Raw genomic sequence first — 13999 nt, 5'->3', positions numbered from 1 at the left:
AATCTACCCGTACAAATAAACACAAAACCTTCCACTACCTACTTCTGATAAGTAATACGAAAACTTTTGCGCTCAAATATAATTAATGAAATATTAACTGAAGCAAAAACACTTGACTGGAGGTCAATGGGGATAGAAACCAATCTAGATACTTTGATGCCTACTTCTAACCTAATATTATAAGCTGGGAAAATTACAAAAGTCAAGAAAACTTTTGTAAGACCACTCGAGTGTTTGACCTCGATGCTTAGGCACGGGTTACATGATTAGAAAATAAAGTGGATTGTATTACTCCACTAGTTTTGTTCATAATATTAGACCGTACTTAAGTCAGATTAGACGGTCAATATAAAATACAACAAATATTTGGTTATTCTTACTCTTATAATTAGTTAATAACCTGCCTGTGTTCTTATAAAATTTAAATCAATTTTGTTACATACCTAACTAGTTATTTATGTGCCGAAAGGTTTTAGGTAGTTGGGTTTCTCAGCATATTAAATTCTATCATTACATAGTAGATACTGATTATTCATATTTTCTAAGATGTTGTAAGTAGGCATATGAAAAAGAAGAAGTGGTTAAAATTAATTTATCTGTACAAAATAAACTCCGTCTATTTATAGAAATCATCACTATTATTAAGCAAACACTCTCCGTAACATTATAAGGTGCGAACTAAACGTACAAATAAACCGCTTTCCAAATTTCACTTCCAGCTAAAATCACATCGTTAGATAACTCCGTATTACACAATTTATCCCCGAATACCCGTAAACGATACAGTCAAATATTAATTTCCGAGAGCCGTTCATATTTTCGCGATACCGAGAAAAATGTTTAATATTACATAATCAATTTGTTGAATTCCCGTATATTGAAGACCGTAAACGCTCCAGACTGTTTTGATTACATACAATAATAGCTTTTTAATTATCGCCGGTAAAATTCATTTTGCCATGGGATATTTTCACAATAAATTTGATATGAGCCCGGGACGTTCAATTATTGTCTGGTAGATAATTATCTGAGCTATGCTTTCGTTGATACGGAGTTTAATAGCCGTCTAATAAGCTCCCTGTTGCTATTATGGGTGTACTGAAACAGAGCACAGTCTTGTATTACCTATATTCTGTAATCCTTTTGATTAAATCTATTATTAGCTATTTGTAAGTACGAACCGTCTGATATATTTTTACCTTTTTATTAATATTGGAAATGTTTTAAAAATATATCTATCGATAAATGTTATAGAATAAAAGATGACATAAACAAACGCTTCTTTCAAGATGTTTCCCTAAACTAACTAGTTACTTTACTTTAAGAATACTACACTATAAAGTATTTTTTATGTAGATAAAAAGCCACGATACTAAAAAGTTATCAGAATAGAAATACTACGCAATATTTGAATGCAAAAGACTGACTTATTATAAATATAGAATCATTGTCTTCAGCCGGTCATTCGTACCGCGTAGATATCATAAACATAAATCCATCCGTGTATCCGAAACAGAGTAATAAATTTTAGGGCAATATTAGCATTTTCTTTACATTTGAATACTTTGTTTTAAAAACATTTAATTACGTATGCAAACCCCTATCGTCTCGGTTAAGCGAAGGAGATGTAAATTTATTTACCTGTACACGTTTAACATTTAATATTATTCATTCTAAAGAAAACACGACTTGAGATTGTGTACACAAAATCCCCCTATTGTTTTATTTATAAACGGTAATTTTAATGAATAATATAGTATCGTTTTGGTTACAATGATTTATACCAAAAAAGCTGCGTGATGTTTTTTTGTTTTGCTTGCAGTCCATCTTACAGAAGTAAATTAAAAATATTGTAATGAATAACATTGAGGCAAGGATCGATTTAAGTAACTTGAATTTAAAAAAAACGATATTATCAGTAGAGATACTTGGTATTTATTTAAATTATTTGGTTTTTGACATTATATAGCAATAAGCAAATTTCTACTTACACGTATTTTACTTTGACAATAAAAAATGAAAATTAATTACAAAAAAAACGCGAGTTTTTAACTGTAAATCTATTGCGAAAAATTTAAACAACCACTATATTACGCTATACAGATAAGGAACAAAATTGTTAAATGCATATTGCTATCACTATGTTATTTATCCGGTAGGTATGCATGTGCCTTACTATATACGTCTAGTATTAAATCCAATTAAGGGCGCGTTCTCATTAGACGCAACAGAGTCCGTAATCAGATATCCTTATAATCTCTTTAAGGATTACGGGAATGTATGAAAGTAGATGCGTTAAGCTGAATTGATGGAAGCATGGATAGCTTGTTATGCTATTTTTAAAAATGGAATATTTTTATTTCATTTTTAATTTGGAATCTTTTCTTTTTTAATCGCGTATTTGTCGGCGTGCCAGTGTCCATTGATCTTTTAAAATAGTTGTGAAAATAAGCTGATAATTAATTGAATTTTTCTTTTTGTTACAGGTAAAGCGGCAATAGTTGTTGGCGAAATGTTTACTCCATATCAATTCAAGACACAGATAAATGAAAAGGTCTTTATTTTATTTATCGTTATTAAAATACTATAAATCCCTTATTTATTTATAAATAAATCAGAGTTTTATGGTCATTAAAAAAAACATAATAACACATATAAATCTATGACACTATTTATAACCTTTTATAGTATTTTTATTTAAATTAAATTCATGAGAATTTTTGTGTGTTGTCAAATTAGTTTCATCTCTTTTTGATGCTAATTTAATCAAAAGCGAGGTCAAAGACTAAGCCCAATGTAATTGCGAATATAACGGGATTCATACACATATACCAGAATAATTAATTCCTTGACTCAATGTATATTAATAATATATTAATAAAACTCCAAAAAGAAATTTAATTGTAATCAGTATAAAGGCACAGTGTAATTACTTTATTATAGCAAACTTTTCCATTTATTTTAACTCATTATTATTAATGTAAGGTTTTCATTTATTTTATTAAAATATTATAACGATATAACATGAACATTGAACATTAATCTATTCTTATCTATAAATAATTAAATATATTAAATCTGTCATATTCACATTAATTGTCTACTTTGTAATAATAAAGTCCACAAATAGAGACGTGCAAAAATTGCTGAATATTTTAAAAAAATTTGGAAAATCCAAAAGTGCACGCCTCATAATTTTTTTTTAATAAATATTTATTAATTATTATTTTTGTTTATTTAATAACAATTAAACCACATCGAATCAGACCCTGAAAAATGAAAGGGTTCTATTCCTGAGCATACTCAAGCGTAAGAGAAAAAAAAAGACTCGATTAGTAAAGTATTTCGGTCGCTATCGTGTTAACAAGAAAAAGGATCCGCACATACAGACACACGGACGTCCAAGACAGAACTTTTTTAAACTGTTTTTTAACTAGTTTAAATAACAAAAATGACATCAAAAATATCATGAACGTTAAAAATAGTGTTTTTTCTTAATAAGTGTGTGTATGTATTATCTTACAAGTGCAATGTATGATACATAAAGACATTTTAAGTTTGAAAAATCAGATGTTTTGCGCGAAGTGACAGTAGTACCCACCTCAACGCTTCGCTTATGAGGCGTGCAATATATTCAAATGAATTCTTTAAAAAATACGTACGTAATGATTTATAAGTAGGAATATTTTATTCAACAAAAAATGTAATAAAATCTTTACATTACTCCAGTCCCCGTGCTCCAGTATTAATGAAACACCCGATTTGAATTCAAGCGTAACTTCAAATACACATGTAAGTACAAAAGATTGACACTCATATAATTGTCACATTCAACTTTGTCTCACGTCACCCCAGAGCGGATCTCAATATGTTCTGTCACTTCCGATAACGGTTTATTTTTCGGGCGCATTCCAATATCACGCAAGGTATTCCAAATATTCCACAATAGATTTATCTGAACCCGCCTCTCGATGTCTCCGAGTGTCAGACGACACCCACGTTTGCTTCTAATTAGTACAGAAATAACGCGAAAGATTTGTCAACTTCCGATCCTTTGCTGCGTCCCTTTGAAATTATTCCCCATCTCCCATGTAAATTCGTCGTTAAGCATCTGTGAAATATCGTTCAGAAACTAGGGTGGTCTTTGTTAATATCATTTTTTCTTTAACGATATTAATCTGCGTTTAAATTAAAATGTATTCTGACATATTTTATTCACCAAGTGTTGATAGTTTTATAACTCTCTCGGTTTATGCCCTCGATATATTTTATGTTGAGTTTCACACATAGACTGATGTTTTGAACACGCCACTCAATAAAATTGTTATTTCTCAATCATAATAACCTGGTTACAAAAATACTTTATCGTCTGTATTTTTATAGTTACCTAATAATTTATTTATAATTTTGTTGCAAAAGAGATTTTAGTGTAATGTAACAAAATATGCATTGCGGAATTCCTTCTTATATTATCATGCGACTTTATAGTGCTTAAACGTTCTGAATGCCAGCGTTTTCAAGAGAAATTAATTTTGAGCTGAAAGAGGTGGTTCTCAAAAGTTATCTCCAGCCAAAGTACGGCGAGCTCACAATCAAATGTCAAACGAAGTTTTATCTGAGCAAAGTTGATAAATAAATCCCTCGAACCACCACAACTTTTCTTATAGCCCGCTAAATGTGCTTTGAATCATTTCGCTTTACATTGTCAATTCTCATGTTTGTTTTTCATTCATCAAATATTGTATGGCAACTAGAAACAAATAAATAAATAGAACTGCTTTTTATTCCGTTTACGCTTACATTTTTAAACCTGTTCAAAATGTTGATAAAAAAGGATTTTAACTTGTTTTACTTTGTTTCATTGAAGCATTTTTATTTGTTGTACGAAATTTCGATTTTAACGTTACCAACGCGGACGTTGACCTTATAAAAACACGTAATACTTTAACATATACCTTAGACTCTATGAGAGATTAATTATTGTAATTGACAAATTAATTGCTTACGAGAAATTTCGGAAAAGCACTCAAATCATAACTTCAAATAATTCGAATGTTTAAACTTGAACTTTTGACACGTCAAAGTGTTCATGACTAAATTACCAAAACTCTGGCACGTACTCAAAATTAAATTCTACGCTAGGCGTTTTAAGGTCGGCATTCGTGCGTCGTGTGTGTAATTGATAGCTTTGGTTTCCGTTTGAGTTTTAAAACCCAACTCAATAATGGTGCTGTATTGTTATTTCAGTCGTCGGAAACGTAACGAATGGGAAAGGTTCAAAGTGACGGCGCACGTATATTTTATAAACGGCCATTTGTCTCAAGCGCATGTGTCCGCTAGCGCTGAAATATTTACGAGCTATTAGCGCAACAAGAACAAATATTAGCTTGCATTTCCCCCTAAAATCGTATCGCGAGATCACTCACTGATTGATTTAACACCACGCTCCAATCGTTGCCGCAATCAATTAAAGTCAAGCTTTGATGTAAATGTGAAACACATTTAAGACGGTTAGTATAGAAGATAATATAGTAAGATTTAACGCTGTTAGTTATTTTGATTTTTGTTACAAATAGATTAAAAACAGGTCATAAGTTGTCTCTGTTAGTCGTTCCACAATAACAAACGCTTACGGAGGTTTCGGTTGTTTAGATAAATGTTTTAAATTATAAAGAAGCAGAAGGTGGATGAAAATGAAACATTTTTTCAAGACGATTTACTCCCCCTCCTTGTATCAATAAGGGCGCAGTGCACTTGACGAATTACTTAATTTTATTAAGTGGCCATACGCACGAGTTTCGTGTTTATGAAGTGTTTCATGACAGCACGTCCGTCCCCTCACTCAAAGCGTAATGCGTAAACTCACTGAACTGCTATATTTGCCGACCGCGACAAAGAAACGGTAATGGACCCTCATATATATGTAAATAAACTTTCAAAATGCATTTTAAATTAAAATAATACTAAATTTATATGTTAATTTGTGACCGCACTTTGTCCTTCGCGGCTTCTCGTTTCTAAATCGATTACGTTACACGGATTTCGGCTTAGATCCGACTCGGATAACTTTAATGAAGGGTTTTAAATGGTGATCCTTTTGTGGAAGTACCTTGATTGGTGATCCTATTGGTCTGCGTTTACGTGATTTTATTATAATGGCCACTGCTTCGGAGTAACCATTATACTTCATGTTTTATGTTCCTGACGACAGACTCTAATTCGTTTTAATCTATAAATTCTTCTCGTATCTACATTTTTATGTATGGCGCCTTTCGCGTGCGTTATTATCTAACTAAAAGGCAAGTTTTGGTGTATGAGACCACCCGGATGCTTTTAAACTAAAGCCGATATGTGTGTACCCTTTGTGCTACTTCAATTAGTCATGATTAAGTTAAATTTATAGGTTCGTTTAATGGTCCATTAAATTGCTCCCTAGAGTCTAATGACTTCTTATTGTGGACGCAACTATTACATAAAACACTTCTAGACGATTAAACGATACATCGATATTTGATTTGAAATCTATTGACATGTCACTTGCTTTGGGGTGTGAAAATTGTTCTTACTTAAATTACTTTTTCAGATTGGATTGGTAAGGTGATTTGAATTAATTCGTGTAGTTTACCTACTGTCTTTAACTATTAGGTATACGTTTTCACAATATTAATTTCGTGTTATAAGTAAACGTTTCTTCAAAAATGTTGTGCTTGTGCACATTCAAGTGTTCACAAAAACACAATTGTGAATTTAAAGACGTTCCATTTAACTAAATCACGGTGTACAAGAGAAGAAAGGGAAAAGTATGTTTGATATTTTTCTTGGAGAGAAATACTTAAGCTTAATTTCAACAGACATTCAGTGGAGTTTCATTTTGTAGGAAGCAACATAAAGTGCGGTATTTCGTTTGAGATATTGCGAGTTTACAGCACTAGGATTTTTTGATGATATCTGTATGAGCGTGTTCCCGGACAGGTACTGTTTCTACAATAACATTGTTAGCTGTAATAATACGTTGCTATTTTCGACATCTTCACGACTTTATAATATCATGATATTATGCTACAATTGAGTTCTTAAGTAAACATCTTTTGTGAGTATAATGGCAACTTCTGAAATTTCGTTACATACAATCTACTTACAACATTAAAAGTTTGGAATTTAAAGTACAATAAGTGTATTAATGTACGAAAATATTTATGGAAAAAGTTTCTGGATGCTTTTTCATTTGTAGCGGAACTGTATATTGTAAGTATATCAATATCTATTGGTACTTACTTATTTATTGAATTTTATCTCACTTGTAAGCGATCAGACAAATTACATGTAAATTCTTCTTTATCGTACAAATAAAGATCTTGCATACCTACTCATTCATTAATTTATCTTCCTTTTCTATTTTTATTATGAGCATACAATCCCCATATTACGTCCATAATATATTTGAATCCTCAACCATTCATCAAGTTACAATACGCCCAACGAAAAATGGGCATGATTATAAAGGATAAGGTAAACTATATTATTTTGTGAAAAATATATAAAATATATCAGAACATTGAACCCTCTGCGTATCGCATGATAAATCGTATTCAATTTGCCAACTGACAACCGCCGAGGAAAGCATTTGGGTAACAAATGCTTACGAATATGCTTACAATGCACGCGATGCTGAATTATGTAAGCAACATTAGAGTTAAGTCTGTGATATGCAAAATACTATATATTTTTATTTGTTGCCACAATAGAGGATCAATATATTTTATATCTATGTGTAGGATAGATACGTTTATATGTTGGTAGGTACGTTAAGAATTTTCCGTAAATATACGTATACGTAAATAACAACATAATATTGTTTACTTTACCGCCCCAACTCCCAAGTCCTTGAAAGAAAGATAGGAAATAAACAAACGCTTATACAGAGCATTACAAAATTGACTATTTTATGCTTAGGTATAAGCTAATATAATCTAATAATAAGTAGAGATTCCTCCTACGAACGATACTGAAGACGTAGTTTTCTACCAGTGATCACAACTGTATAAAATTTAAACAAACATAATTTTTTTTAAAAAGATCACGACATTTTTTATTTTTTAAAATTAACATTCTCGAAAATGAAAGTTTATTTATCCAATTCGAAATAGAAAGCAAGCAAATCTCGCCTCATTTACGACGTACCAGGCTCCCATAAAAACAAAAGAGGTATCACACTTAGTCCACATCGATCTCGCATCGTTCAGCCTTAATAAGGCACAGCAGATAAACGCGGTTGCATACCCATATTTTAAACTGGTCAATTGCGATTTCGCCATTTATATTTATGTTAGTTTTTAACGTAAACGATATCGACGAAGTGATAGCGGAGTGTTATTTTAATTAAATGTAAGAATTTTACTTTTTGTAGCAATTAACGTTTTTATGTAGGTATTATAAACGTATTTCATTACTTCAATTAAAATAGTAAGTAGATTATTATCATTATGCACTTTTAAAATTACAATTCCGCTTTACAGCTTTCAAACATGGAATTCTCCCTCTAATTATTATCAACAAACATTAAAACAATTAAACCGACGACCACCATAATTAATATCTATTTAAATGCGTATCTAATATAGTCGATCCGTGTATCATCAGTCTTTCTTATAAAAAGGGGAATATTTTCTTACCGACGTGCCCATAATCCAGTTATAATTTTAAATCTTGTTTATTTATGCACGAATCAGGGGCAGACGCCATCAGGCACCTAAGAAACGCTTCATTAATCATTTCCCCTAATGCCAGGGGCTAAACGAATATATTTAAGTAAAATACGGTAGAGAAGCCAAGCTTTTTTATTTACCTAGTCCGTGTTTGGACAGAAACATGTGCTTGTATAGAAGAAATGTATGTAATGTACATTTTAAAATACTTAGGAGAGTAGCTTATACCTAGCCCAAATTAACAAAGAAACTATACGAATTTGTTTGAGAGTAAGAATAATAAGAATAATAAATACCACAAAAATAAAACTCTTTACGAATTAAAAGAATCATAATTTAACGCTCAAATACAGAAAGGATATATTCAAACAAATATATTCCAAAAATATTTATTGTGATCAAATCAACAATGAGACGAGTGTATGAAATGACTTTTTTCCTGTTAACATCGCCTACCTTAATAACGGCTTATCGTTTTCATCAAAATATAGTTAAGACGTGTAGATCATTATTTTGAGGGGCACTGAAACACAGCGCCAGGAAATATTTTGTTCGTATCGGTGTGTTCATCGCTCGTAACAGCTACGCACACCTTAAATTTGTGTAATGTACTGTGGGTACAATTTAAATAAATACTTACATTTTGTGGGTTGATCGCCGCGTATTGGAATACAATTCAAAGGGGATTTTGGGCGGCTTCTTTTGCATTTTTTGGACGTAGCTTTATAAAACAAAAAGTGAATCGCTTTACAAAAGTACATTCAGATAATATAATATGTATATTCTCTGTGTGTACACATATTCTCTGAACAACAGCTTGGGAAAGCTACGATAACTATGGTATGTATAATAGCAATGGTTTCGGAGAAATACATGATTATTATGCATGCGTGGAAGTTCAATTTAACAGTTTTTATTTATACATGCAACAATGTAATATGATGAGTAATAAAATTAAGTTGACTGAAACTTTTATTTACAGGTCGGCTACACTAAACTTATAAAAGCTTTTTTGCACACAAAATTCAAATTGTTTGTAACGTAGTTTATACTTCAATCGAAAAATACAACCGTATTTTCAAATCAAATAAAAATGTACCGCTTAAATTGTTTGCGATAGCTTTGAGCGGTTTTGTCTTTTTGTTTCTGACATAAAATGTCTGGTATCCCGAATTAAATGTGAAACATAAACTTGCTCTAGGCTTTCGAAAAAGTACCAATTGTCTTAAATTGAATATTGCGGAGCGACCTTGGAAACGATGGATTCGATTATGGATTTTGAGATCATAGCTGAAGGGTTGATTTTTGGGGAGCGTTAATAGAGGGAGGGATAGTTATTTTTCCATCAATGCAAGTTAAACTTAGTGCGAAACAAGAATAATACGCTTTTTCGTCATCACAGACGCAACTCAGCCGTTGAAGAGCCATCGAAGGTGGAGTGGTTCAGACTTTATTATTGGCTCGGAGCAGCTCCACCTTATTTGAAGGGGAACTCAAATGAGGTCTCCGTATATTAGGTTCCACGAATACAGAATTGAATTTGCTATAAGTTTGCAGCGGTGAGGATTTCATTTACGACTTGTTTGCTTGATTTTCTGCGTTCCATAATGTTCGCTTGTAAAACCTTTTTTGATTCTTCGCATTGCATAAGAGTGTAGTGAGTGTAATACATACAAGAGTTCTTAATTTACATAGAATATAAATTAGAAAGTCATATTATATTATAATATGTGATAATCAGTGCAGATTAGTGTCATACATTCAATTTGCTATCTTCGTTTGTAGCTCAAGAACATAATGGGCTAGAAACGCATTGGCTTGATGATACCTACTTTTTATAATAATAGCACTTATTACATACGGTACATCATGTCATCACGCCTGCAATTATTTCTGCAACGCTGCAAATTCCACGTGTCGCAAGTCGTTTGCTCTCCTCCGGTATTAAAATAATCTATTTACCTAAATTTTCGTATAATTCTGACAAAAACTATAGCGACTTGACAAAATATAAATTGCGTACAAATAAATCATTCTGATAAAGCCAAAGTATCAAGATACACATCGTTATACAAGCAAATGAGCGCTTTATTTTCACGAGGAAATTCGACGTAAATTACCAAATGAAATATCGTTACGAATATAATAACTTCCATTTTTTTGTGTAAATGTGGACCGAGATAATTGAAATAAAACGTGTGACATTTGCTTTCGTGTCACGCGATATTCTCGGATTACTAGCACTGTTTCGTTGCGTTCTCGAAAACATTTCCACGAATAATGATAAAATATTACACGCGTTTTCGTTCCTTAACGAGTGCTGAACATTGTAATGAAGACATTGGATTGTTTTTATTTTTCAATGTTTGTGTGTACTGGATCAGGAAGTATACCTGCAGTATGCAGCCGATGAAATGTGTGTACCTGTGTAGAATGTGGATTTACATTCTATTAATGTGAGAGTTATTTTAGTTCAGTAGGCCGTAAATATATCAACATAATATAGGTGTGATAAATAGGTATATGCATTTTGCTAACTGTGACGTCAGAGGGTGAGTCAAAATTGGTAAGCTATCTTAAAATGTAAAGGCATATATATAACGTTTACATTTTCAATTCATATTATCTTCAAATACAATGCTTGCCTTATAACATAATATTTATAACAAAAAAAGCTGCAGCTTGAACTAAATGTTAGTTTAACTCGAGATCTAATATGGACGTAGTCTTCTTTCTTTGTCAAACATATCATCTTACAACCAATATCTAGTTACGGGTTAACCACATCCATAAATACTTGTTAAGAAGCCCTTTGTATATTATAAAGGGATTATTTTAATTGTTAAATCCACAAAAGAATAAAAATGCGTCAAGTTAAGAAGATACCTAAGCGTAGTATCGGATAAATCCATAAATATCAGCTATATTCTGAGAGTAAACAATTAGCGAAAGATAACGAACGATGAATAATAATTATTATTAATTTTAATATTCAATAATATTACCTACTGCAACTGGGAAGTTATATTCTGCGAATGCTTCCTATTAAATCATCTAGATATTCTATTCAAAAAATACTATGAAATAATTTAAGTTTTCATAATAATTTCCGTGATGCTTATTAAAATTGCTGAAATGTAGAAATGTTTATAGCTTTTCTCGGTAAAGTCGAGTCGTAAAGGTTATGGAGTAACGTTACGCCTTGAGCAGATTTCCGTCTTAACTATCGTTCAACATTATAAATTACAGAAGCCTCTCGTTAACTCTTTCATTTTACTGTAATAGAACATCTTACTTTATTATAATGAAGCGTCCTGTACATAATGGCTATTGTACCATAGAATATTGTTTTCGTTTTGTGAACAGCGGAAAATGAATTAATTTCGATTTTAATTGGAAATCAACAACGTTTGTTTAATATGGAGTGTTAATTAATATTATTTTCGAAGCCTTTACCGTAATTATAACCTGTCACTGTTAGTGAAACAATTCATTATGATTTTCTTTTTCACGTAATAATTAATTATATCATTCGAAAGTAAAAAACAAACATGAAAAATGAAACATAATTATGAATGAAAGTTAGATACATAAAATTAAATGCACGATATTTTTTCTTTGTATAAAACTTATTTCAAAGTGCGTGACTCTATCAGAGCTTTATTGAATTTCCTTTCATAATTTAATTAAGATATTCCCATTACTTCAGAATATTTTTAATTATGCCGTTATGATAGACGTTTTGAATTATTTTGTTACAGAATATCGATTCAAAATCGCTTGGGCATTTGATGGACACAATTGTTCTAAATTGTGCATTATCAATTTTCATCTATTTGGTTATGCTAATATGCAATATGTATTTAGAATATATTAATTAGTCCAGTTACAATTATTTTACTAACTTAAAAGTCATTACTGACTCGTTTGATGGATGTATTATTTCGACGAATTTCGATTATTACTTAATACAAAAAATAAACAACATAAAAAATATTCAAAACACGTTATGATAACATGAGAACGAGAAGTTTATTAACACTTGTAAAAATAATAAAAGCAGCGGTACCCTTCAATACTCAAATTAGCTGTCGTGCGTCTTATCTACACTTTTAACGTAATGAAGATAGCCGATCACTCGAACCTTCGTTAAAATTTGTTACAACATTTTAATAAATCAACCTTTTTACGATACAAAACACGGGAAAGTGCACTCAGCACTTAAGTGAAAGCACATGAAACCTTGTTTTTATTCGATAGACATCGTATGAATAAAATTATCACGACCCATTCGCACGTGATAACAGCAAATGAAAACAGTTCTTGGTGTCGGCTGGTCGGTGGTCACGTTCGGTTCCACGTTAATTATTATGGGCGAAGGAAATTAGGTGAAGGGGTATTGAATAATTTGGCCAGAGGTTGCTTTTGTATTTACGGCAAGTATAGCTGTAAGTTTATACACATCTTGTAATCAAATTGGCATGTAATGTGTAACTATTTTGAAAATGAAGCTTTTCAGTATTTGATAAAATATTTTGATGAAATGACTCAATTGATTAAGGTAATGTAGGTACAGTGAAATTTAAAGATATGGAGAATTTAACCATTATTTTTCCATAACGTCAAGTAAATTAAAATTATCTTAAGAAGTAACAAATTAAACCAATAAAAACAAGCACAAATTCTAAAATTAATTAACAAATATTTAATGTTAAACTGCTCAAATATTTGCAAGCGTTCTCCAAATATTTTGTTGTGCTACGCGAAAATTGTATCCAACCAACGCATACTTTAATAACATAGCGCAAAAACTTTAATAACATAGCGCAATAACAACGATGAATAAAATACAAATATTTACATGGGTACTTAAATAGAACAAAGAGGATTGTTTTCTTTGGCACAAAAATCAATAAAGTAGCAGTTGTTTGTACGTTGCATAGAATATAAATTATCTGGCCTCAAGCCTGTCTCAGCGGTGTCAGTCGCCCTTAAACCGCAACAATGGACATTTATTTAAATATCGACTTGTGGTTTCCTTTCGACAATACAATTAATTACTTATAAACTATTGTTATCGTTCTCTTTAAGTGGTAAGTCGTTATATGTAAGGAACTAGCAAAGCACTCACTTTTCGTCCATTTACAATTCCGCAAAACGCTCCAGAAATTCAAATAACATTTTTGTTATTGCACGAACAACCGCAAATTATTCAATCAACCCACGTACTTGTATAATTAACCCAAAAACAAAAAAAGGAAATTAACCTTCACTAAAAGCGATACGTTTTGACA

General features: G+C 31.4%; 1 protein-coding gene across 5 annotated transcripts in view; it reads left to right on the top strand.

The window, feature by feature from the left end:
• Positions 1–13999, top strand: part of LOC149483393 (uncharacterized) — an 88257-nt gene that overhangs the window by 46889 nt on the left and 27369 nt on the right. Inside the window, exon 2 of one of the 5 annotated variants that reach the window (XR_016316487.1) lies at positions 2487–2554. The exons of the other annotated variants lie outside the window; for them this stretch is intronic. The gene's annotated coding sequence lies outside the window, so the exon portion shown is untranslated. The remainder of the gene's footprint in view (positions 1–2486; positions 2555–13999) is intronic. 5 annotated transcript variants of the gene reach the window in all.

This window comes from Colias philodice, chromosome 13 (genome assembly GCF_061535455.1).
Source record: "Colias philodice isolate Cphi_HAF_F1 chromosome 13, ilColPhil1 Martin Lab GWU primary, whole genome shotgun sequence".
NCBI lineage: Eukaryota > Metazoa > Arthropoda > Insecta > Lepidoptera > Pieridae > Colias > Colias philodice.
Note: the sequence above shows the minus strand (reverse complement) of the source record. Positions and strands in the feature narration are given on the sequence as shown.